At 41.5% G+C, this 23,273-nt stretch overlaps 1 long non-coding RNA gene across 2 annotated transcripts in view; it reads left to right on the forward strand.

Moving 5' to 3' along the window:
- Positions 1 to 23,273, forward strand: part of LOC107035052 (uncharacterized) — a 50,813-nt gene that overhangs the window by 11,553 nt on the left and 15,987 nt on the right. Inside the window, exon 2 of one of the 2 annotated variants that reach the window (XR_012077027.1) lies at positions 17,323 to 17,388. The exons of the other annotated variant lie outside the window; for it this stretch is intronic. This is a non-coding gene — a long non-coding RNA (uncharacterized lncRNA). The remainder of the gene's footprint in view (positions 1 to 17,322; positions 17,389 to 23,273) is intronic. 2 annotated transcript variants of the gene reach the window in all.

Raw genomic sequence — 23,273 nt, forward strand, 5'->3', positions numbered from 1 at the left:
CGACTGATCAAACCCGAAAGCACAACAAGCCTTTCAGAGCTTCATTTAGTAGCATAGTCAAAGGAAGATAACCAGAAAGCCACAAAGAAGCCATTACTTCTCTCCACTGTGTATTTTGGTTGTTGCTTATTTAAAGCTGATGAAATCCTGATATCATATGCGACCAGGGGGTGGGGATGGGAGGGTTGAGTGTTACACAATGTGCAAACATCACAGACATTTACCAAAGATAAAGTTCCAAGATGTAAAACAAAATAAAACAACAACAAAAAAAGATTTCTCCTACTTTGAATCCCAAAGGACCTGCAAAGCATTTCAAACGGGTCCAGTAAGGCATTAAAAATAATTATCTCGAGGAGTAAGCACTCCCTTGGTTGTTTTAATGTATTTTTGTCCACAAACAAGAGAAGTTTTCTAAACTGCTCCATTGGCTTACTTTGAAAGGTCTCTAGAACAAAAGTACTTTGGGTGACCCCAGGATACCTGGCAGCAGTAACTGAGGATGTGGATGAGGCTGAGAAAGATAAAAACAGATGATGCACTGTTTGATGTCAGACCTGAAATGTATCATTAAAACAGAATAAAATGCTGAAGCTTTGAAACAAAGAAATAATCCCATCAGGGAAATTAGCAAGTTTATTTAAGAGAATGTTGAATACGATTTCTTTAAAGGGTTATAAAATCACTCTCATGCTCCCCAGATGTCTGTGCGGGTAACTTCTTTATATAATTAGAATTAGCCTCCTTCCCTCCTTCTTCCCTCCTCCTCCTGCTCTTCTTTTCAGAGCACTTATTATCATCAGCCATCATTTATTAAGTTCCTAGGCTCCCTCATGCATTCTATCTACTTCTTATAACAACTGTTCTATTTAGCAGTTATTATCACCATGTCCAAGGTGAGGAAATAGATGCCAGGAAGTTTGGACTGTCCACTGTTGGCCACCTAGAAGGTCGTGCAGCTGGGGCCCCCGTTTAGTACGGTGTAGCAGCTGAATTCTGGAAGAACATGAAGTGGTTAAACATTGGGGATCCACTTCGGCACCAGCCCTTGGCCTAGACAGAGCTTATCCTCAGAATCAGACTTACTATCCAGCCCAGTCATGACAAGATCCACAGGCCAAAGGAGAATTGAGTTGCTTTTGCCACAGAATCAGTTCCCCCTCCTCCACAGTGTCAACCAAAGTCTGACCCACCCTCTTCCTGTTTATATAAAATTCTGGCATACCCTACTTCACACAATGGCTGTGTCCCTGAAATTAAATTTTTTGTTGAATACGTGAATAACTGTGTCGGCACACTGTGGGGGAGTTACAAAAAGAATGTGCTATTTCAAGGAATCCCAAGGTGATTGTTTTCCCCTCTCCTCAATTGTTCCTTTCTCCCTCCCTCTCTCCAGACGTGAATTTTCATATGCCAGGATGGGGTCCAGAGCAGAGGAGGGATGTAGGCACCCACTAATCTTGTGTCTAAATAAAGCGAGAGGCAGCTCAACTGAAGCATCCACTCAGGTTTTTAACAAGGTGGCTCTCAAAAGATCTCAGAGCTAGGCCATTTCTGGTGGTCACAGGAAAAAGAAAATGTACCTTTATAAACTCAGAAACTCATATGTATGTGTCAATGTTCACAGGAGCGTGTGTGTACATTTCTGACATTTGCAGAGCTGGGCTTTCTCATTTTTACCTCCCCTGAAGAAAGCAGCTTCTATTTATACCTCCTCTCCCATCCACATACCCCCGCCCCACACCTAAACAATCCTCAAGTTTTGAGCTAAAGGAATATCGCAAATTTAGAAAGGAAGATGGCTTAATACGCTAAAAGACAGAACTTCAACAAAGTTGACTTTCTGGAGTTTCTCATGCATTGGTTTGGAGAGGGGGTTAAATGTCCCAGGCTGGGAGTCAAGTCCTCCAAAGCTAAAACAGCTCGGCCTGGCTGAGTGCCTTCAGAAGATAACCAGGGATTCTCCGCCAGGTATTTGGAATCGCAGCTCTTCTCAGAAATGCATTGTGGTTTCAGTTTCTTCTTTATCTCTGGCAAAGAACACTGTGATCGTGAACTAAGGACTGTGGGTGGAACTTGGCGCCAGCTGACAGTGGACACTCCTCCCCGCCCATCATGGTCCAACCCCAAAAGCAAGAGCAGGCCTCTCAACCCAAACCAGCCTCAGGGCTGGACTCGAGGTCTCACCACTTGGTTTATTTCCTTGTGCATCCCGTCAGTATTCATAAGTGAGGGATTGAGGCTTACAAGGATGGCATCCCTGCCATTTGGGTCATCTGGCCCCTTTGAAGTCTTGGCAGCTCTTGGCAGGCCAGGAATGGCACAAGGATAATAATAAATAATCATAACTACCTTTTGTTAAGCACCTGTTAAATGCTGGCACTGCAGGACATTTTTCTTGTATTAAATTCAATCCTCATAGAACCTCTGGGAGAAAAGTCACACAAACATCCCCATTTTGCCTACGAGGCACAGAGAACTTGTCATTTGTCCAGAGTCCCACAGGTAGAAGATGGCAGAGCTGGGTTACAAATCCAGGTTGACATGATCGTGAAGCCTTTTGTCATAATGGTCCTGCCTCCATAGAGTGAGTGAAACCATCTACTGGTCATCCAGGCATCTGCTTTGGTCAGTGTCCTGCAGGAAACAAGTGACATACTCAGATGGGGTAACGGAGGAACATTTAATGAAGGGTCTATTTAAAAAGATATGGGCAGGGTTAAGGGAGACCAACAAGGGGTGGTGGAGCCCCCTGCCCCTAGCCACTGCAGGGATCCTGTTACCGTCCCTGGGGCTGAGAGGGGGTAAGCAGAGGGAGCGGTTCCTGGAACCCACACAGAGGAACCGAAGTTGTTGGAGAGAGTGGAGGGGACCTCCTTGCAGGAATGTTAACCTTCTGTAAGGAAGTCAACCTGAGCTGACTTGGCAGGGCAGGAGCCAGGGAACAAACAGCCTGACCTCATCTTCCAAGCTCTGCCAGTATTTCCCACTGGCCAAATCCTACAGGAAGAGGAAGGCGAGAGAGCCCACTGATGCAGTCCATTCAGACCAGCCTCCTGGGGCCCAGAGTGGGGTGAAGAAGGGTAGAGATGGATTTGGAGGGGGCTTGTATTTCTGAAAATGACATTATTCTAGCCTTTTCTTGGCTGATGTTTGGCCAGTTATATAATGACAGATTGGAAATCATTTTCCCTTGAAATTTTGAAGACTTTGCTCTTTGCCTTTTAGCTTCTAGCATTGCTTTTGAGAAATCCAAAGTCATCTGGTTCTTGAGCCCAGGTGTGAAATTAGCTTTTTCTCTCTGGAAATTGCTAGGATCTTCTCTTCAGGAATCCCCCAAACTGCCCAATTCAATTCCCAATAATCTTTGTTAGAAAGAATCTATTAAATAAATTGCCCCAGCAACCATTTTAGAATGGTAATTTATAGAAACAGAAAAAGGAATTACCCATTTTTGAAGAAATCACTTTTCCCTTAAGTAGCATTTAAAACCCAATCTAACATAGGTGTTGAATTTTAAATTCCATTTTAAAATACATATTCTCTGGGTAAATAATGTTAAGTGATGAAGAGAAAAAAAATTCATGATAGCGGGACATCCAACATCACAGAATTTCTATTCAGCCTCTAGAAATGCCTCAGTTATTCTGTCCTCACATGAAAATTGTTCTTGAATAAGATAGGCCTAGGTTAGCACTAAACTATGTGTCTTTTCAATGACAGCTTGGGGCCGCAGATTCTCCCAAATGCAGACTTACCAGACATTTCTCCTAGAAAAATGAAATGTTTTATTCTGAATGAACTTATTACTTTACAGGAAGATATTATCGTTGGGAGAAGAGATTGCCCTGTTGTAGAAAACACTATCCAATAAATTGTGGCCCCAGCACAGAACAATTGGTGACAGACACTCTTTTGTGGCTTGTAGTTTCCTGATGGAGCCAAAGTTGGCTGGCGTGAGATGATCTCCACGGTCAGCTGAACACCAGAGATGAGGCTGGCTCTTGGCCACAAACCAGACTGCAGTCAGTAAGACCTGTGTCCATCAACCCAAGTATGCTCTGACTTCTGATTTTTTTTAACAATAGAAATGAAACTGCCCCAGGGAGGAGAGAGAACAATGGTGTTTTGACAAATGGAACGAAGATAGAGCTTGACTGGCCATTCAAGTCAGAAAGAAAATGAAGGCACAGGAAGACTGATGTCGGTCGGCCTCCTTGCCAAGAAGCAAACACTCCGTGGGAGGTTTCCACCAACAGGAGGAACAAGCTCAACCATGGCCATTTGGATTCAGCAGTGTTGTTGGCTATTTTCTGGCAAAAGAGCACTTTTTCTAGGACTTCAAACAGAATGAGAGTTTTAAAAGGCACGATTAACACATACAGACGTAGTATCCTTGAGACCTAAGGAATGAAGGCCTGGCAAGAGCTTAGAATCCCTGGGAAATGTGGTCCTGTTTCCCTGGAGATCTTCCAGAATGGTTCAGGTGGAAGGGGGTAAGACTAAGAAACCTCTGGGTGCCCTTGCTAGACTTGTAATCCTCTAAAAAAAGGGGGGGGGGGAATTAGGCAGCTTTCATTCATGACCTTGAAAACATTGTTTATAAAAGTATATTATAATGTATCAGTAAAATGAGCTGGGAAGAGGGTTTATGTGAAAGTTCATGTGAGAAATGCAGCTATTAGCACGCATGCCATTCCCCACCTTGACCCCAGCAGGAATGTGTAAGTGGTGACATATGGAATGTAAGCGTCTGTTGAGATGTTTCATAAATCTGCCTGGCAACGAGCATCACAAGGCTCTGGGTGAGAACAGGCCTCAGAAAGGGAGAGACGGTAAATGTCGCATCTAACTTTACACTATGAATCAGCCCAGAGTCGGACAGTCAAAAACTTCCAGATAATGCTCTTTAATTATATTGATTTATTTTCTGACAAGGTGACACTTTTTCATGGGACCCACCCCAGGAGTAGGTAATATGCTCATCCATCCATCCATCCATTTAAGAAATACTTGTTGAGGGCCTTTGGCACAGAAGGCAGTGTGCTAGGTACCGCAGGTACAGCAGGGGACAAGAGAGACATTGCCTTGCCACTGTAGAACCTCCTACATATAGGAAAACAGATGCAAAACGAATAATAATTTAAAAAATTTTATAATTACAATTTGGATACCTGCTGTAGAGGAAAATAGTAGCTTACACTAACATCACAGGCACTCTTCCAAACTTTCTACGTGGATTATGTCATTTTATACTCATAACAGCTCTGAGTCGTTAGCCTCACTTTAGAGATGAAGAAACAGAAGCTTGGAAGTCTGCATGTCTTGTCCAAGGTCACAAAGCTCATGAGTGGCGGGCCTAGGAATATGGGGTCAAGCGGTTGGGTCCAGGCCCAAAGTTCCTGACACTACGGCATTTTTATGACCTTAGTAGGGAAGGGGCACTGATTTAGATTTCGGGGTTAAAGAAAATTTCTTTCAGGATATGATTGTAGGCCGAGCCCAAGTTAAGTGGGAATTAACTGGGCATAAGAAGGTAATGAGTATTCCAGAGTTAGGGAACGGCAGGTCAAAAGGCCCTGAGGCAGAAGGAGTTGGCCTTGGAGACCCATGTGACTTGGGGGGGGGCAAGAGAGGCAAGGCTGGAGAGTGGGCAAGGCTCTCGGCAGGTGGGACCTTGTAAATCCTGCTGAGAATCTTGGACTGTATCTTGGGGAGAGTGAGAGCTCCTGAAAGATCTGACTTTATCTGGGACTAAGAGCTGAATGGCTCCAGGTCTAGCCGCTACAGCTGGGAGAGGAGAGGTGGTTTCGCCATGGAAACTGAGGCTGCTGCTGGGCCAGCAACTCAGCCCTCCTTCTCACCACCTTCTGTGGGAGTAAATGGATGCCACACACTTCTGTTCTTGTCAGACCTCTGTCCTCTGGTGCAGTTAAAAGACAGTGATGTTAAGACAAGAATCAGGCTATGGATTTAATGTTTGTGTCCCCACAAAACAAAAAAAATTCCTATGTTGAAATCCTAATCCCCAATGTAATGGTATTAGGAGGTGGAACCTTTGAAAGGTGATTAGGTCATGAGGGCAGAGCCCTCACAGATGTGATTAGTGCCCTTACAAGAAGAGGCCAGAGAGCTAGCTTGCTGTCTTTTTGCTATGTGAGAATACAATGATTAGAAGTCCCCGGTTTGTGTCCTAAAAGAGAGCTCTCATCAGAACCTGACCTCACTGATGTCCTGATCTCAGACTTCCAGCTTCCATACTGTGAGAAATAAATTTGTTTTCTATAAGCCAGGCTCTATGGTAATTTGTTAGAGCCGGCCAAACTGATTCAGACAAATGGCAAATCCAAAAATTCATTCAGCACTGAGGTGTGCTTAATATTAACCTCAGTTTACCACCAGTAATTTTGGCATTGCCCAAACTGTAGGACCCCCGTTAAGATTTTTTTAAAAAGATTCCCTCCAAATGATAAAAATAGCAGCATTTCCTTATAGTCCTAAGAAAGATCTCTATTATTCTGTGTATTTGTAATCAGTTCTTTCACTTATTCATTCATCAAAGATGTGCAGCCCTATTGTGTGACAGAAGTGAAAGATACAAGAGAGCACTCAGACCATGTGATGCTGTGGCTCCTTGTGGGAGGCAGAATAATGGCATCCCAAAGAGGTCCACAGTCTAAACTCTGGCACCTGGGACTGTTACATTGCAAAAGAGGCTTCGTAGAGGTGATTGAAGATCTTGCTAGGAGATTATCCTGGATTATCCAGGTGGGCTCAGTGTAACCACAAGAGTCCTTTTAAAAGTGAAAAAAGGAGACAGGAGGGTCAGAGACAGAGAAAGAGATGTAAGGACAGAAGCAGAGTGAGAGTGATGCAATTCCTGGACTGGGGCCACAAACCGGGAACTGTGGGCAGCCTCTGGAAGCTGGAAAAGTCAAGGAAGGGATTCTCCACTAGAAAGAACCTCCAGAAAGGAATGCAGCCCAGCCCCTACACCTTGAGTTTAGCCTAATGAGACCCATTTGGGATTTCTGCTCTCCGTAACTGTAAAATAATAAATTTGTGTTGTTTTAAGCCACTAAATTTGTAGCAATTTGTTATACTAGGAAACAAGTACACTCCCCACTTCAGCCAGGACCTGGCCCAGGACAGACATCTCTAATCCCTCACAATTTCCCCCTGGGCCCGGATGCAGTCTCACGATCTTTCTCAACCCAGCAGTCCCGGCAGTCACTCCCAATAAATCAGTGAGGTGCAACTCACCTGCTATCTCATGGGGTCTGTACAGCAACTTACACCAGATTGTGACCCTGCCACCATTGCCGCATATGTAAATATTAATTACTTGGGTATCTCTTGATAACTCCTTTTCAGATTTGGATTCCTAAACTTGTTCCATCACTTAATTACTATGTGTCAATGGGCAAATAACATACATTTCTGTGCTTCAATTTTGTTCTCTCTCAAATGAGAGCAGTAATTTTTCACTCTAAGGTTATGAAGATATTCAGATATTCAGACATTAAAAACAGTGCCTGGCATGTAAGAAGTGTTCAACAAAGTTTAACAATGATGATGATGGTGGGTATTATTCCCTACAGGGCTTCACATGAGGCTTAAAAGTCCTTTTTGGTCATTCTGTCTACAGTGTGGGACATACACTGAACAGGAAAGAGTGGGTGCAATTTGATAGGAGCTAATTGGGATAGGATTGAACTCGGGTGAAGATGGTTGAAATGGAAAGAAGTGGGTGGACTTGAGAGATACTGCAGAAGTAAAATCAACAAGGCGTATTGATGAATTGCATTTATGTGCCAAGGATGACAAAGTCAGAAGCCTTATAATGCCATGCTAATACAGCATGGAATAAATCCTTATTTTGCTTTTCTGCTCCTCCCACCATCTTTTCCTACTTTGATACCTCTTTCCTTTCTTGTCATAATAAAGAGACATCAGAAAAATAAAAACCAGGCCCAAAAGACTCACCAGGTTTAAGAGAATGAACTATTTGGCCATATGTAGCAAAACCAAGAGACTTCTACCCAAATTTTGGTTTTTTGGTGCCTGTGTTTGAAGAAGGCATTATATTTGGGCAGAAAGATGGGGTGTATAACAGGAGATGAAGAAAAATTGAATTAAGATATCTGACTTGATTTTTAAATAAATGAGTTAGCATAATAAGCAAATGGGATTTTATGTTTACTGCCTTTCATGAAGTTGGGCTGGGGCTGTAGGCAGCAGGCGGGGAAGAGAGGCACCAGGCCCGCTGTGGCTGTGCCGGGTATGGGGTGGGGCTGGGGGCTGAGTGATGGGGAGGCGTTCTGGAGATGGATTCAGGAGAGATGGTTTCTAACCCCTTGCCACCAATGCACACTTGAGCATGGAGTCTACCGTACAAGGATTCTATGGAATAGCCCTTGCATTCATGAGCTCTGTAAAGTTGGAGGGAGCTGTAGGGAAGGGGTACAGTCCTCGGGAGAAGTGCATCTTGCTGGCACGTGAGATGCCTCTAGCTTCGCACTGGCCCCACCAACTCGAGGGCGGCTAAAGGGAACCACCTTCCCCTGAAAAGACCTTCACGCCCTTCTGCCTTTGCCCTCCCAAAGTGACTCCTATTAAAAATGGAATGTTTCTGAGCTGACCCGCCAGGAATTGCTGACTGGTGGAGTTTATTTCTGCATGAAACAAAACATGCACCCTCCCCCTACCCCACTCCTCCGCTTTTTTTACCCCCCTTATGCCTGGGTCTCTGACTTGGCTGTGCTCAGCAGAAGGGAGGCAGGAAAAGCACACTTGAAATTGTAGCGAGTATTTGAGCAGACTGAATTCAATTTTGGATACAAATGTCAAGGAAAGGCTCCCTTGGCTCCTGCTCCCTGTTTATTGAGGCGCGATGCAATGCTCCATTGAAAGGCCTGCTGATCTTGCCAGCGCCGGGCTGATAATGATACAGTGCACGGAGCGAGGGGCAGCGGGCAGAGCAGGAGGAAGGATGACCTTCCCCAGGATGCCTGGAAAGGCGCTGCCAGGCTTCTCCGTGCTCACGGGGACAGGGGACAAGAACCGCGGCGCTTCTCAAGTCCCAGCCTAGCCACACATATGCTATGTGGCCTCTTCACGCAGCTTTGTCTTGATCTCCCTGGTCCATAAAATAAAGGGACTGGAATAGATGATTCCTAAGATCTTTTCTTTCTGATGTTTTATGATTCTGGCATTTGGAGCATCTACAGATGCTGGCAAGGAATGCCAGCAGAGTGTAGGATATAATTTGACCCAACCATTCGGGAGGGTAATTTGGCATTAGCTTTCAAATATTTTAATGCATACCCCTTGACCCAGAAGAGTCAATTCTTGGGATGTATCCTATGGAAATACATACTTATGTATCATAAGTATGCAGACACAGATGTTTATAAGTGCAAAACATCAGAAACAAACTATGTGCCTATTAGTAAGGAAGTGAGTAAATAAACCTACTACACAACCATTATAAAAAAATGCAGATCCATATGTACTGAAAAGGAAAAATATCCAAAATATAGCTTTAAGTGAAAAAAAATTACAGAGTAAAATATATAGGATGATTAAGAATTTTTTCTGAAATGAAATCCAGATAGGTGTAATATACATAACAGCTGTTTAATTATACATTTATATGTATGTGCATAGAGAAAAGATCAAGAAGTTTCAACACCAAACTTAGAACAGCAGTTCCCTCTAGGGCTACGCGGTCCAATATGGTAGCCACAAGCCACATGTGGCTGCTGAGTACTTGAACTGTGACTGGTGCAACTGAGGAATCAGATTTTTTTAATTGATTTAATTTTAACTACTTCATGTTTAACTTAAACACTGGCACTTCATTCAATTATTGGAAAACTTTTAAGTACATGTGCAACAACTTGGACATGTGAATCTACTTTCTCAATTGTATGTTTTAGGAAATCTCAATATAGATCAAGTTTTTTCAATGAAAATTTAGCATCCCAATTGAGAAGTGTTATGAATGTAAAACATACCAGGTTTACAAGACTTGGTACAGAAAATAGTGGATACTATCTCAGTAATTTTATATCTCATGAATAATTTGCTAGTGTTAATTACCTGTTGAAAGAACAACATTTTGGATACATTAAAGTAAATATCTAATTAAAGTTAATTTCACTTGTTCCTTTTTACTTTTTCTAATGTGGCTATTAAAAAATTTTTAATTATGTATGTGGCGCACACATACATTTCTATTTGGACATTGCTGCTTTTGGGGAGTGGAATAGAGGAGAGGGCTAGATTTTAACTTTTTATTTGATATACTTTTGTATTGCTTGATTTTGTTACAGTAAACCTGGGTAACTTTCATAATTTACAAACAAAAATAGTTTTAAATATGAAAATAAGAAGTTAATTTCTATGATATATTTTGATATATACAGAAAATTATTGAGAAAATACTGCCTCTAGTTCATCTTTGCGGGGATGGTGTGTCAGGCGCTTAAATAAATACGTTGCCATCAGGTTATTAGGAAATGGAACTCTCACTGTGGTGTCTCTGTGATTTAGCAGCATCTACTAATTGCCTGACTCTTTTTTGGATGACTGCTCTCCTCAGCAAGGATACCTCTGCCTGACAACCACCCCAGCTGTGTTGGAAAAGGATTGTTTCTCTGAGAGTAGGAGTTAAGCCCAGGAGGTTTAGAAAAAAAAGAAAATAACCCTTAAAGAAGTCTCCCTTCTTCTCTCAAGCTCCTTCCTTCTCCAGTGTCAAGATTTCCCAAGGCTTTGGGGATGGAGAGTTCTAGGCTGAACTTCCTACCTCACTAAATGACAAGGCCAGGATGTTAATGTTCCCCACACAGACACATCTACATTATACATAAAGATGTCTGTGTTACACATAAACACGTTATGGCTGTAACAATATCACTTTCAAAGGAGCACTAATCCGCTGAAGTCATCGAATCAGAAAACATTTGCTTCTCCATGTCTTGTGTCTGAGCTGTGTGTGAGAGAGAAAGTAGGAAGGAGGGAGGGAGGAAAGGATGAAGGAAAGGAGAGAGAGAGAGAGACTGCACTTTATAAAACCCTACCTTGCAGAGATAATTTTTAAAACTATCCCTCTGGTTTCTTATTTATTGTGGTGTCACTCTTACACTATTTAGTCTCTGTTTAAAAAGATCACAATCTTTTCTATGCAAACTTACAGATCGACAGATAACCCCTCTCAGCATTTTAGGTATGAAGTTGTTGGGCTTGAACGGATGTCACAGGGTGACTTGGGTGGAGAAAAAAATCAGCTGTGGATCTCACAAAGCTCAAGAAGTTACTCACTCAGTGCTTCCCTCAAACCCTGTACCACCCATATCATAGCTCATTGTCTCCCTAGATCATAGTTGCCTATTTTTGTCTTTCCTGCAAGATACCTCCATCCCCAACAGCTTGCACAGGGTCTGGCAAGTAGTAGGCTCATTTTTTGTTTGTTTTAGTTTAGTTTAGTTTTTTAATGACGTACAGTCAGTTACAATGTGTCAGTTTCTGGTATACAGCACAATGTCCCAGTCATGCATATACATACATATATTCGTTTTCATATTCTTCGTTTTCATATTCTAAATAGTAGAACCTTAATAAAGATTTGTTGATTGACTGAATGAAAGAATGAATGAAGACATGAATGGATTTATCATTCAAAAGTGATCCATTACCTAAATCATTTATAAAATTAGAATTTCAGCTCAAAAAATGGACTTGTAAAATTTTTCATCTTATTAGCACTATATTTATCAAATGCCTACCATGGGCTAAAGCTGGTTAAACAAAGCCAGCTTATAAACACACACACACACACAGTCCCTGCTCTTGTGAAATTTACAACCAGGAGAGGGAAGGCAGGGATCAGGCATAGATACATAAAATAAAAAATTACAAATGGTAATAAGTGCCCCCAAGGACATGATCAGGGATGGTGATAGAGAACGAAGGAGAGGGATATCAATTTAGCCAGGCACATTTGTCTCTTCTCTGAGGAAGTGACATTTATGCTAAACCATGGGGGATGAGAAGGCATCAACTGTTGAACTATTAAGCAAATTTGGGATCAGGGCCAGGGTGGGGAGGAGTACGGGAAAGAGTAAAAGCCTTTCACACACCCAGGAGCAGGGCCTGCTGCTTCTGTGACTCACTGCTCAATACGCTATGAGATTCAAACTTGACTTGATTCATTTGGGTTTTAGAGCCCATGCTAATTTGCATGCCTGGCTGGGTGTCAATATCTGTTGGAACCGATGAGTGTAAAGACGGTGATTTCCCTAATGTGAGGGGCAGTGTGATTATGAGGGAATGTTCTGAGAGTCGGCTAGAGGGTGGCTAGCAGCAGGCTGATAAATTCCTTTCACTTCTCTTTAGGGTGATCTTGTGCCCCTTCACCTTATCTTCTGTATTTCAGATCTGCTCTCTCTATTCCGTTTCTGCTTTAAATATATATTTTTTGTTGAGAGTAGTTACATGTAGAGAGGATTCTCAGGATTCACAAAGAAGATTCTTACTTTTAATCTTATACTACTCACCCTTTGGGATAACTATGAGCCTTTAATAACTTATATTATAAAACTATAAATAAAATTAAAAACTACATACGCAGTTCAGTTTGATATGCCACCTTATAACCACTGCTGGAATTTTTTTTCTGATTATTAATACAATACAAGTTCAATGCAATTAGATTTGGGGAACTCAGGAAAAAATAAAAAATAAAATACAATTTGTCATAACTGAATGACCCGGAGATTACCACTAATATTCTCTTGGTATACAGAAGTCCCCTATTATTTGAGGTTTCACTTTCCATGTTTCAGTTACCCATGGTCAAATGCAAACCAAAAATATTAAATGGAAAATTCCAGAAAAGAACAATTCATAAGTTTTAACTTCTGAGTAGTGTGATGAAATCTTGCGCAGATCTGCTCCATCCTGCCCTGGATATGAATCATCTCTTTGTCCTTCGTATCCCACCCCTTAGTCGCTTAGTATCAGATCAGCTGTCAGGTGTGGCAGTGCGTGTGTTCCAATAACCCTATTTTACCTAATGATGGCCCCAAAGCTCATGAGTAGTGACGCTGGCAATTCAGATATGCCAGAGCGAAGAGGTAAAGTGCTTCTTTTAAGTGAAAAGATTCTCTACTTAGTGAAGGAAAAAAACAAAAAACAAATTCATGTGCTGAGGTAGCTAAAATCTACAGTAAGAATGATTCTTCTATCCGTGAAACTGTGAAGAAGGAACAAGAAACTTGTGCTAGTTTTTTTTTTCTTTAATTTCTGTTAGTTTTGCTGTTAACTCCTCAAACTGAAAAACTTACAGCCATAGTGAGTGGTAACTGAGTTAAGATAGAAAAAGCATTAAATGTGTACAATGAGATATTTTGAGAAAGAGAGAGACCACACTACATAACTTTTATTATGGTATATTGTTATAATTATTCTATTTTATTCTTAGCTATTATTAATCCCTTACTGTGCCTAATTTATAAATTAAACTTTACCACAGGTATGTACATACAGGAAAAACATGTTATAAACAGGATCCGGTACTATCCATGGTTTCAGGCATCCAATTTGGAGTCTTGGAGCATATCCCCCGTGGATGAGAGGGGACTACTGTATTTCTTTCCCAATGCATTTTAAAAATAGGATCAAATTCTACTTGTTAATTTATAACAAGCTTTTAAAACTCAGTATAGGTTAGGCACCTTTCCATGGCAATAAATGTTGAGCTTTTGAGTGGATGCATCATAATTTAACCAATTATGGGCATTTAAGTTGCAATTTTCAGTGCATAATTAATTTTTAATCTAAGTTTTTATGTCTGTCATCATCCAAGAGTTTTACCTGATTCCTCAAAATCCAACAAACAACAGTGATACTTACTTGGTAATCAAGAAATAAGATTTTCTTTGCAGGTACATAGTCAAGCACTTCACGCAATGTTCCACTGGGTGCAAACTTGATACATGAAAATCTGGACTAACTGAATCAAATTCAGGATTGTTTCTTAAAAGTTAAATAGTAAGTTTCACCTCTTTTACTCCAAGTGCGCTTTCAAAAAGTATCAGAGCTTTCAAAAAGTATCAGCTTTTCAGAAGGTCGGCAGTGAAGGGTAGGAAAGGATGCCTCTGAAATGTCTAATGCTTTATTTTAAGATTGGCTCATGTCTTTTGTGTAGAGGTGGGGCGGGGGGGGGGCAGGGGAGTACTAATGGAAACCACCGCTCTGATCACAGCTGTTACCAACTGACCAGCAATCAGGCAGGTGAGGGGGTTGGGACAAGAGGCAGAGCTCCAGGTGCCCAGGAATCAGAAGTGGGTAGGCTGGAAGGATTCTAGCCGTTGAAGCCCCCACCCAACATGCCAGAACTTGAAAAAGGGAACCTCAACTGATTACTCTCCAACAAAACAGAACAGCAGCCAGGGCTGCTTCATGCCAGATCAGCCTGTCCGTCTCCAAGCCAGCAAATACACAAAGATCCATTCCACCTTCAAATCGGACATTCCGCTTGGTTACAATCCAGCGATTTCCAAAAAGATTATTTTCTGTTTCTTTTCAGCTTAGCAACCTGCTCTCTTAAATAGCTTCTTTATCTGGTGGGGCAATTACAATCTGTGACTAACAGCTGCGGTTCATAAACATGAGTTTCACTGTTTGGGTCAGTAGTTTTTAGTCTTTTCTGAATGGCAACTCCCCCAGCTGATCTTGGCATTAAGAGAGGAACCTTCCTTCAGCACTCTGGTTGGTACTCAGTAGTGCAGTTTACTGATGGAGGGTTCTATTCTCCCATTACAGAAGAGGGGACATTTTTATTAAAGTTGCAAGTCCTCGCATCTAATACCAAACGGATTTCTGGGTGTCGGTTTTACTACTGATTTTAACTTTCCCCATTGAGTTTTTCTTTATATTCCAAATGGTCTTCAATAGGCTTTCTTTCATATTTAGGAAAAAATGTGTTTTCAAAAAAGTAATTCATAGCTATAAAAATTTTAGGAGAAAATCTGCAGGATCTAGGGCTTGATGAAGAGTTCTTAGACCAAAAGCACAATCCATAAAAGAAAAAAAAATCTATAAATTAGACTTAATCAAAATTAAAAGATTTTTCTCTGTGAAAGATGTTAAGAGGATGAAAAGACACGCTGTAAACTATAAGAAAATATTATTTGCAGTGACTGCACATTTATGTCTCAGGGGATAGGAAGCCCATTTATTGAGCCCTTATGATGTGCCAGGCCCTAGACTAAACCTTTACATTTATCATCCCATTTCAATCTCACAGCATTTCTAACAGGCAGGGGCTGTTATTATTTCCATGTTAAAATTCAGAGGCAGAGGCACGAAGAGTTTTAAGGTCCAGTCCAAGATCATATCACCACTGAGGGGCAGGGCCAGGATGCAGCACAGACCTGTTCATCCAAGTGCACTAAGAGCATGGACTCTGGAGCCAAATTCCTGGATTCAAATCCTGGCTCCCTCCTTGTTAGCTATTTGATTTTGCCTCTATTTCCCCATCTGCAAAATGGGGTTAATAATAAAACCTGCCTCATAAGGTTGTTGTAAAAATTAAATACGTGAATCTGTGCACGGCCCAAGAGGCATGTGCCTGGCACACAGCAAGGGTCATGTGGCTGATCACTAATGTTATGGTGGCGGTATTATTCTACCCTTAAAAATAGGATGGTGAAGCAGGAAAAAAGCAAATGACCCAAAGAGCCACCACTTCATGTTGCCTCAAGAGAGTTCTCCTGGCCAAGTAACACAAGACATGCTGCCTCCGGGCGGATGCTCCCAGCCCCAGGGCTTTCAGCGAAGTGAAACCAGCCATTTCCAAAGCCAAACTCTTCAGGTCTATGTAATATCAGGAAAGGGGTGGGGGTGGGAGAGGATAATTCTTTCCTATAAAAGCTAGCAATGGATTTCCTTTGAAGAGCCTTGCCTTTTATGAGTATTTGCTTAGGAGTATCCAGTGGTCTTACTTTGTGTACCTCTGTTGCTACAACACAACATGGACTGTCAGCATCCTTTTTACGACAGGACATACGGTCATGAATGTCTTTAACTCTAATCAGATTAGAGAACTAATTCAGAAAATTCATCTTTAAGATTCTCTCCTTCTAGAACCACTCTAGATACCTAACATTACCAAAAGATAACATGAGGCGTTACCTGCCTAACAGTGACTGTTTACAAAAGTGAACAGTCCTGGAGTTGAGCCTTTCTTAACTCCTCCACAGTGGTCGTGATTATCACACAAGTGATGGCTTCAGTCAGGGCCAGAGAATTTCATTTTCAACCCTGATCAACAGCCCAGTGAAAGACTTCTCTTCGAGAGGCCCTGAGGTTGCCTTTTGAGATGGGAGCTGAGGGATGATGGACCAGGCTTAGTACCCTGGGTGGGCCTCACAGAGCTCAGGGGGCTACAAATAGAGAACTTTCTGGGCACAGGAGTAAGAATGCTGGCATAGGACCCTGTGCCAGGTTTATAGCTTGGAGTTCCTGATGCAAACTTTAGGTTATCATGGCCTTCAGCAAGGACAGGGTTTATAGCTGATCTAGTTTAAAAGGAAAGAGACCTTTTACCAGAATCCCTGAGTACAAAGAACACCTGATTTGGGGGGAAAAAAAAACACCCCAGGACTGGTGTCCAAGAAGAATCCCCTTAGAGTCCCCAGGATTTTGTTTTCATCTCCATAAAGAATCGTAAGTCTTCAGGATTATGGAAACTTATCTTAATACGATTTTATCAGCATCCTTTATCCTGCATGCTTGTGGAAGGCACTATCGTCCACGCCGCAGTCACCTCATTGAACTCTTCACTTTATGATGAAGAAACTGAAGCCGAGAGTCACACAGCAAGATAATAATAAAGGCCTGGAACCCAAGACTGCTGTCCAGTTCTCTGCCCTCTGAGCCACCGTGCCAAAACAACAATTTAAAAGATGACTTCCTAAACAGATCACTCCTTCTCTCTTTTACAAGGCCACTGGGTCACTTCCCTGCAGATAATTCCATCTGTAAGCCAATTCAGAGCCCTCTGAAGCATAGCTCATCATGGACTAGAGCTTCTGCTGGGATGGGAAGAGAGGATTCAGCATGTTTTGGGGGGTGGAGGGTACTGAACTCACTGAAAGATTTAGCAGAGCAATCCTGCTGATTCAGAATGGCTAGAGAACAGTCTTTCTGATTATCTAGTGGTTTTTCTTTATTTGTTGAATGACTGAATATAGGGAGCACTGAAATATAATACCAGCAATTCTACTGAATTTAATTCAGTCTTTCTCCCCATAGTATGTCAAGACTATCATCATGAATATGGATTACCACTCTGGAGAATTCAGCTGATGGAGAACAGAGGTTGGCCATCTTTCCTTTGGTGTATTTTTGGTAATTTGCTGACCTTACTGTAGGACGTGAGGGTGACCAAGCTGGCTCTTCTCTCTCTCTCCTTTAAAAGTAAATCCGTCTTATCAGTTTGCTTATCTTTCACTTATCCCTTTCTTATAAAAATATCTTAACATATCTATATACACACCCAAGTCTAGTTATCTGATCTCTGGTTGACTGGAACATAGTTACCCAATCAGTAGGACCCATCACACAAAGGATTAGGTCTTAAACTTTTCCCTTGAATTCTCGGTTAACAAGACTGAAGACATGGGTCACTGAATCTTTTTGCTTCATTTAGGAATATGAATGCTGAAGCCAAGAGGCAGAAGCCAGCCAGTTGACACAGCTGGCAACTAGACACAGAACAACTTAGTGGCACGTTCAAGAAAAATGTCAGTTTAAAAAAAATTTAATTCAATGTCCAATACATTTTTTTGAGCAGGCAATGCATTAAAATGCAAAGAACAGTAAGCGGAGAAACATGTCAGGTAAATTACATAGCAGAGGCTATTCATGAAATCATTTTTTGACTTACTGCTTTTCAGCTCAAGCTGAATGTTTTTAAATTTTAAGTTATTTTTAAAGTCATAAATCAACATTTATCTACATTCAGGTAGGTTCTGCTGGCTTATGTCCAAAAGGCTTGGTCCTCTGGGAAAAAAAGTATTCCTTGCTCTTTCTTCAAGTACTTGTTAACACCTTTTACTTGTCAGGAATTATTCTAGGTGTTGAGGCTATGAAGGACTAAGACACAGCTCCTCTCCTGTGGGGTCTGACATGGAGACTAAAAAATGCTCAAACATTTTCTCACCCTCAACATCATTTTCCTTCTTACAGTGCCACCAATCGGAGCTTTATAGATAATCGTATGGTTTCTGTCTAAGGTTTTTGCGCACTCGATAGTGATCCTTAATTCAATTCACCTGACCTCTCAAAAATCCTCTGTGCTTTCTTTGTTCCTTTCTTTAAGTTGTTTTTTCCCTGGGTTCTTTCTTTGGTGCTAGCTGCCGCTCTGACACAATGAGGAGCTAAACCAACAAGGATCTGCTCACCCCTGATTCCCTACATAGGGCTCACTGGTAAGGGTTTTATTATGTACTGTCTTTCCCAAATTTGCTCTAGCCCATTTATCCCTAGACTGTTTTCTTTAACATTAATAAACCATCATTATTATTTGCTGACGCATTACTGGTCATAGTTAAGGAAAAAACCACAGCAGTTACCTGTATCACCATCTATAGAAATATGGTTAAATAAACTATGATATATCCATACAATGGAACCCTCTCCATGCTTTAAAAAGGGTGAGAGGTCTCTAAAAAACTTGAACTCATAAAAGCAGAGATCACAATGGTGGTTGCCAGAGGAAATGGAAAGATATTCATCAAAGGGTACAAAGGTTCAGTTATGCAGGATGAATAAGTTCTAGAGATCTAATGTACAGTATAGTGACTATAGCTAATAATACTGTATTGTATTCTTGGAATTTGCTAAGAGAGAGCTTTTCACCACATACAGAAATATGGTAACTATGTAAGGTAACAGATATGTTAACTAGCTTGATTATGGTAATCAATTCACAATGTATATATCTACATGTATATACACACCAAATTATTATGAGAGCACCTCAAATATACACAATTCTTTTTTTGTCAAGTATATCACAGTAAAGCTGGGGGAAGGGAATGAGAGATCTGTATGAGCAGGTATCAATGATACATTGTAAAGTTAAAAAAAAAGACAAGTTACAAAACAATATGTTGTGAGACCCCACTAAAAATACATATGTGAATCTGTGTAACATGCATCTGAATACACACACACATAGTACTTAATGAAAAAAGTTTTAGGAGACACACAAGAGTATGTGCCTGGGAGCTAGAGTTTAGTGAGTGCGTTACGGAAGGAGCAGATCAAAGACGGACTGTCGCTTTCTAATTCTACATCTCTATTGATTATTTTGACAATGAATAGATGGACTTTTGTATTAACAATAAATAAATAGAAAGGAGAAACATATTATTTTCCTAGATATTTTAAAACTATACATTCTTCTAGAATTGTATAGCTGTTGAGTTTTCATCCCCTTTGACGATACATTTATCTCCTCTTTTATAGCATCAGGGAATAAAGGCCCCAGACTGACAAGTGTGTGCCCTTGCTTCCCTGTCTGCCACTTCTGCAGGTTCCCCAGCCCCTAGGATCATGAGCTCTTCACAATTACTTGCAGCTCCCAAGCCACCTGCCAGCTCTGTAACCATTCTGCACTTGTCTTTTGCAAGCAATGTCATTTCATAGCTTCAGTGTGCATGTCCTGCAGCTCTGGAGCATTCCTGGGGTAGACAGGATTTTGCAGTATTTCATTGGGCTCAGACTAGTGAACAGTCCACCCTCTCTCTCTGTGGGTGTGAAACCTCTGGATACCTCGGGCCCACTGTATTTGTTGTCCTACACCATTTTATACAAGGGAGTTAAGCGTCCACAGATTTTTGTATCTGCAGGGGCTCCTGGAACCAATTCCCTGCTGATAACAGAGGGAGGATTGTATTTCATTCAGGTTTATCATGTTCCTGGAAATCTTGGTCACATCATAGACTTGGCCCTGCAAAATCTACCCACTAGTCCCTGAAAGCAAGCCAAAGAGGTATTACTCTCATCTCACAAACCAGGAAACTAAGGCATCAAATATTGACTAGAGCTGCCTAGGCACATGGCAGGTTAAAGGTGATGGGGTGTTGTGGAAAAAGTATTGGGATTAAAACCTAGAATCTGATTCAAGTTCTTGCCATATTATATTTTCTTTAAGCAAAATTTGAACTCCCTGAGCCCCAGTTTCCTTGTCAGTAAAAAAAAATACCTGGCTCCCAGAGTAGTGCTGTTACATGAGAGTATATACAGTATTTTGCATTTTGCGTATATATATGACAGGAGGGCCAACAACCAGGAAATTAGATCTGAATAGTCCTACCTTCGTGGCTGCATAGCCAACTAGATTTTTGTTTAACTTTTTTTTTGTCCAAAATTAAAATTTTAAAATTTCTTCAAAGCATCTTAGAAGCCAGTAGTCTTGTTTTTCAAATTCAAGTTTTTTTTTCCTGTACCCTAAATATTTCTCCAAATGGGTTTTAAAAGGGCCCAAAGTATCAGTTCCAGGAAGAAGGCAACAACAGGCTACCAGAATGCCATGCCAAATTGCATAGCACTCTGAAAGCAGATTAAAGTTGTTTCAGATGCATCAAAGAGAAGGAAAAATCTAATCCCCCAAGGCTTCCTTTAAATCCATATTCCTTAATTTCAGAAAATTTCCCAAGTCTTTTAAAAAGGCCCAAATATCATTTTACAGTTTGGAAGTAGTAATGTAGAAAATTTTCCAATTTTTTTAGAATTTTTTTTTACGCCCTAAAAAGGGCTCAGTAAAACTGGGTCTCCCTCATCAAGGAGCTGGCCTGCGTGGAAGACAACCTGCCTGTCTCAGGGGGAGTGGGCGCAGCCACCCCAGGGCCCTGACTGGCGTGTATGGCTAATGACTACCTGGAGAATTCCTTAAAGAAGCAGAGTCAGGCGTTTTCCCTGTTATTTCTGGGCGAGATTCGCTTGTCTGTCAGTGTGTGGAAGAACGCCCAGTCCCTTCACTCTGTAACATTGAAGGAAAGAAAGTTTCCAAATGAGAAGAAAAACAAGAGCAGTTACAGTGGAGGCAAGTGGGACCATTTTCATTGCTTCAGGAGAACTGCTCTTCTGAAGCTGTCTTCACCTGCCCAGAGAGGCAAACTGTTTTCCTGAAACACTTTTCCTAATGCTTCCTTGCTGACCTATGAAAAGTCGTAAGAGCCCTAGCTGCAACAATGAATATTTGTTGAGATTAACTACATACCAAGCACTGTGCCAAAGGTCCCTACTGCTGTATTTCATTAAATCTGCTCAGTAGCCTTGAAGCAGACTCTATTATTAGCCCCATTATACAGATGAGAAAGTTGAGGTCTAAAGTGCTAATTAAGCCTTCAAATGATTTTGCAGCTACTTAAGTGGTTGATCAGGGACACAAACCCAGATCTTTCTGACTCCAAAGTCCAGCTTTAACTGGAATAACATGCTGCCTAAATACACTCCCATGGCAGTTCAGGGAAGGGCCCTTGCTGTACACACCTGTTCTATCTACACTCTGGAATTTTATTTTAATTAGCAATAGCTGCCTGGGTCCCAGCTAAGTGTGCTAAGTGGTTTACATGCCTGCTCTCATTTAATGCTTCCCAGCGGATTTCAGTGGTCTAAACTACCCTGGAAATGATTTCTGCCACTTCTATCAGACTCTTTTCTTTTCTCCTTTCTTCCTCCCTCTCTCTCCAGCTTAGAGACGTTGAGTGCTTTTGATTGCATTTTTAACTTGCCCTCACCCTGGCTTAAAATGCAGATGGTGTGCTGAAGAGATAGGTGCATCTTTCCTGGTGTCTCCGCTTTAGTTTGAGGGCATTTGGTTACAAGTGCCATCTCTGCTCTCCGACTTCAGGACACCTCCCCATGGATAGGGCCAGAACAATGACCTCAGACCACAGCTCGGATGCTGATTACAAGTAATCCAGCTCCAGGGGTGATAGAGTGACCTTTCTTTAAAAAGGAGATAAAAATAGCTAAGAAACAACACTTTCCTTAGTTCTCTGAAAGGTTGGCATCCTTCCAGGATAGACTTATGTACTTTTTGTACTTGGAGGAAAAAAAGAGATGGGATTTGATCCAAGAATGGTCCTACAAACGAGAGAAATATGGAGCAAGCAGCTGGAGCAGAGCGGCCAAGTGGTACCACCAGCTGCAGGCCCATTAATTAACATCCCTGGTATGTAGCAGCTCCAGTGACCTTGATTCTTGTTGAATTCACAGAGATAATTTTTACAGAGTCTCTACTTTTCTCACCACGGTATATTTATCCAAGGAGTACCTTGCATATTTCCCCCCATCTCTCCGAGCAGTAAATTTATTCTAATTGCAAAGAGATATAGTAAAAAGCCTGATTGAACGCTTGGCAGTTTATAGAGATTTATTTCTGGAGCTTAAGGGGGTTTTTAGAGTGTGTGACTTGAGGGGAACTGCGGAAAGGAGCCCAAGAGAAATTGTAGATTTAATGGATCTATAAAATGACCCTGCACTAGATAAATGCTTGTTCCAAAGAAGCTTAAACAGCCTGACCCAAACCAGGGTCTGTGACAGCCAGTCCGACATGAGGTGTCTGAAGCATTGCATATTTCTCTATGGGTTTTCATTTCCATATGAAATTTGTTATTCCCCAGACAAAGGTGAGAGAGAGGGGAAATCTGTTTTCCAGAGGGAAGAAGGCATATTTAACTACAAATTTCTAAGTACTAAAGGCTATGAAAAGAGGAAAAGTCAACCTCTAGCATCTGCCTTTAAAATCACTTTGCCTTTCCTCTAACTCTCTTGAAGCTGACTTCTGAATTTTAAGCCTAGGATCCTGGAAGGCAGATCATGAGAGCCAGCCCTTTGTACCAGGATTTCTACATAAGAACCAGCAGCCTTCCCAAGCCCGGTTATCCCAGGCGCTTCTAGCTCGTAAGGAGACAGAGGGGCACTATCATCCAGCAGAGCCTTCTGCTTAGAATAGGCTTTGCACGCACACACTGCTGAACTTTTCCACGAAATCCTTCTAGGCTTTTGATCCCATGAGTGGCATTCATCTTTTTTGCAGCTGTTTTGCAAGTTTTGCTGGGGATGAATTTTAGGGCTTTCAACTGTTAAATCTGTTATATTGTAAATCTAATCACTACTGAAATGGAGATGTTTGTTCTAGGGGAAGAAGCAAAACACAGAAAAGAGTCCAAAGTAGACACTAGTGGGGA

This window comes from Vicugna pacos, chromosome 10, assembly GCF_048564905.1.
Source record: "Vicugna pacos chromosome 10, VicPac4, whole genome shotgun sequence".
In the NCBI taxonomy this organism is placed as follows: Eukaryota; Metazoa; Chordata; class Mammalia; order Artiodactyla; family Camelidae; genus Vicugna; species Vicugna pacos.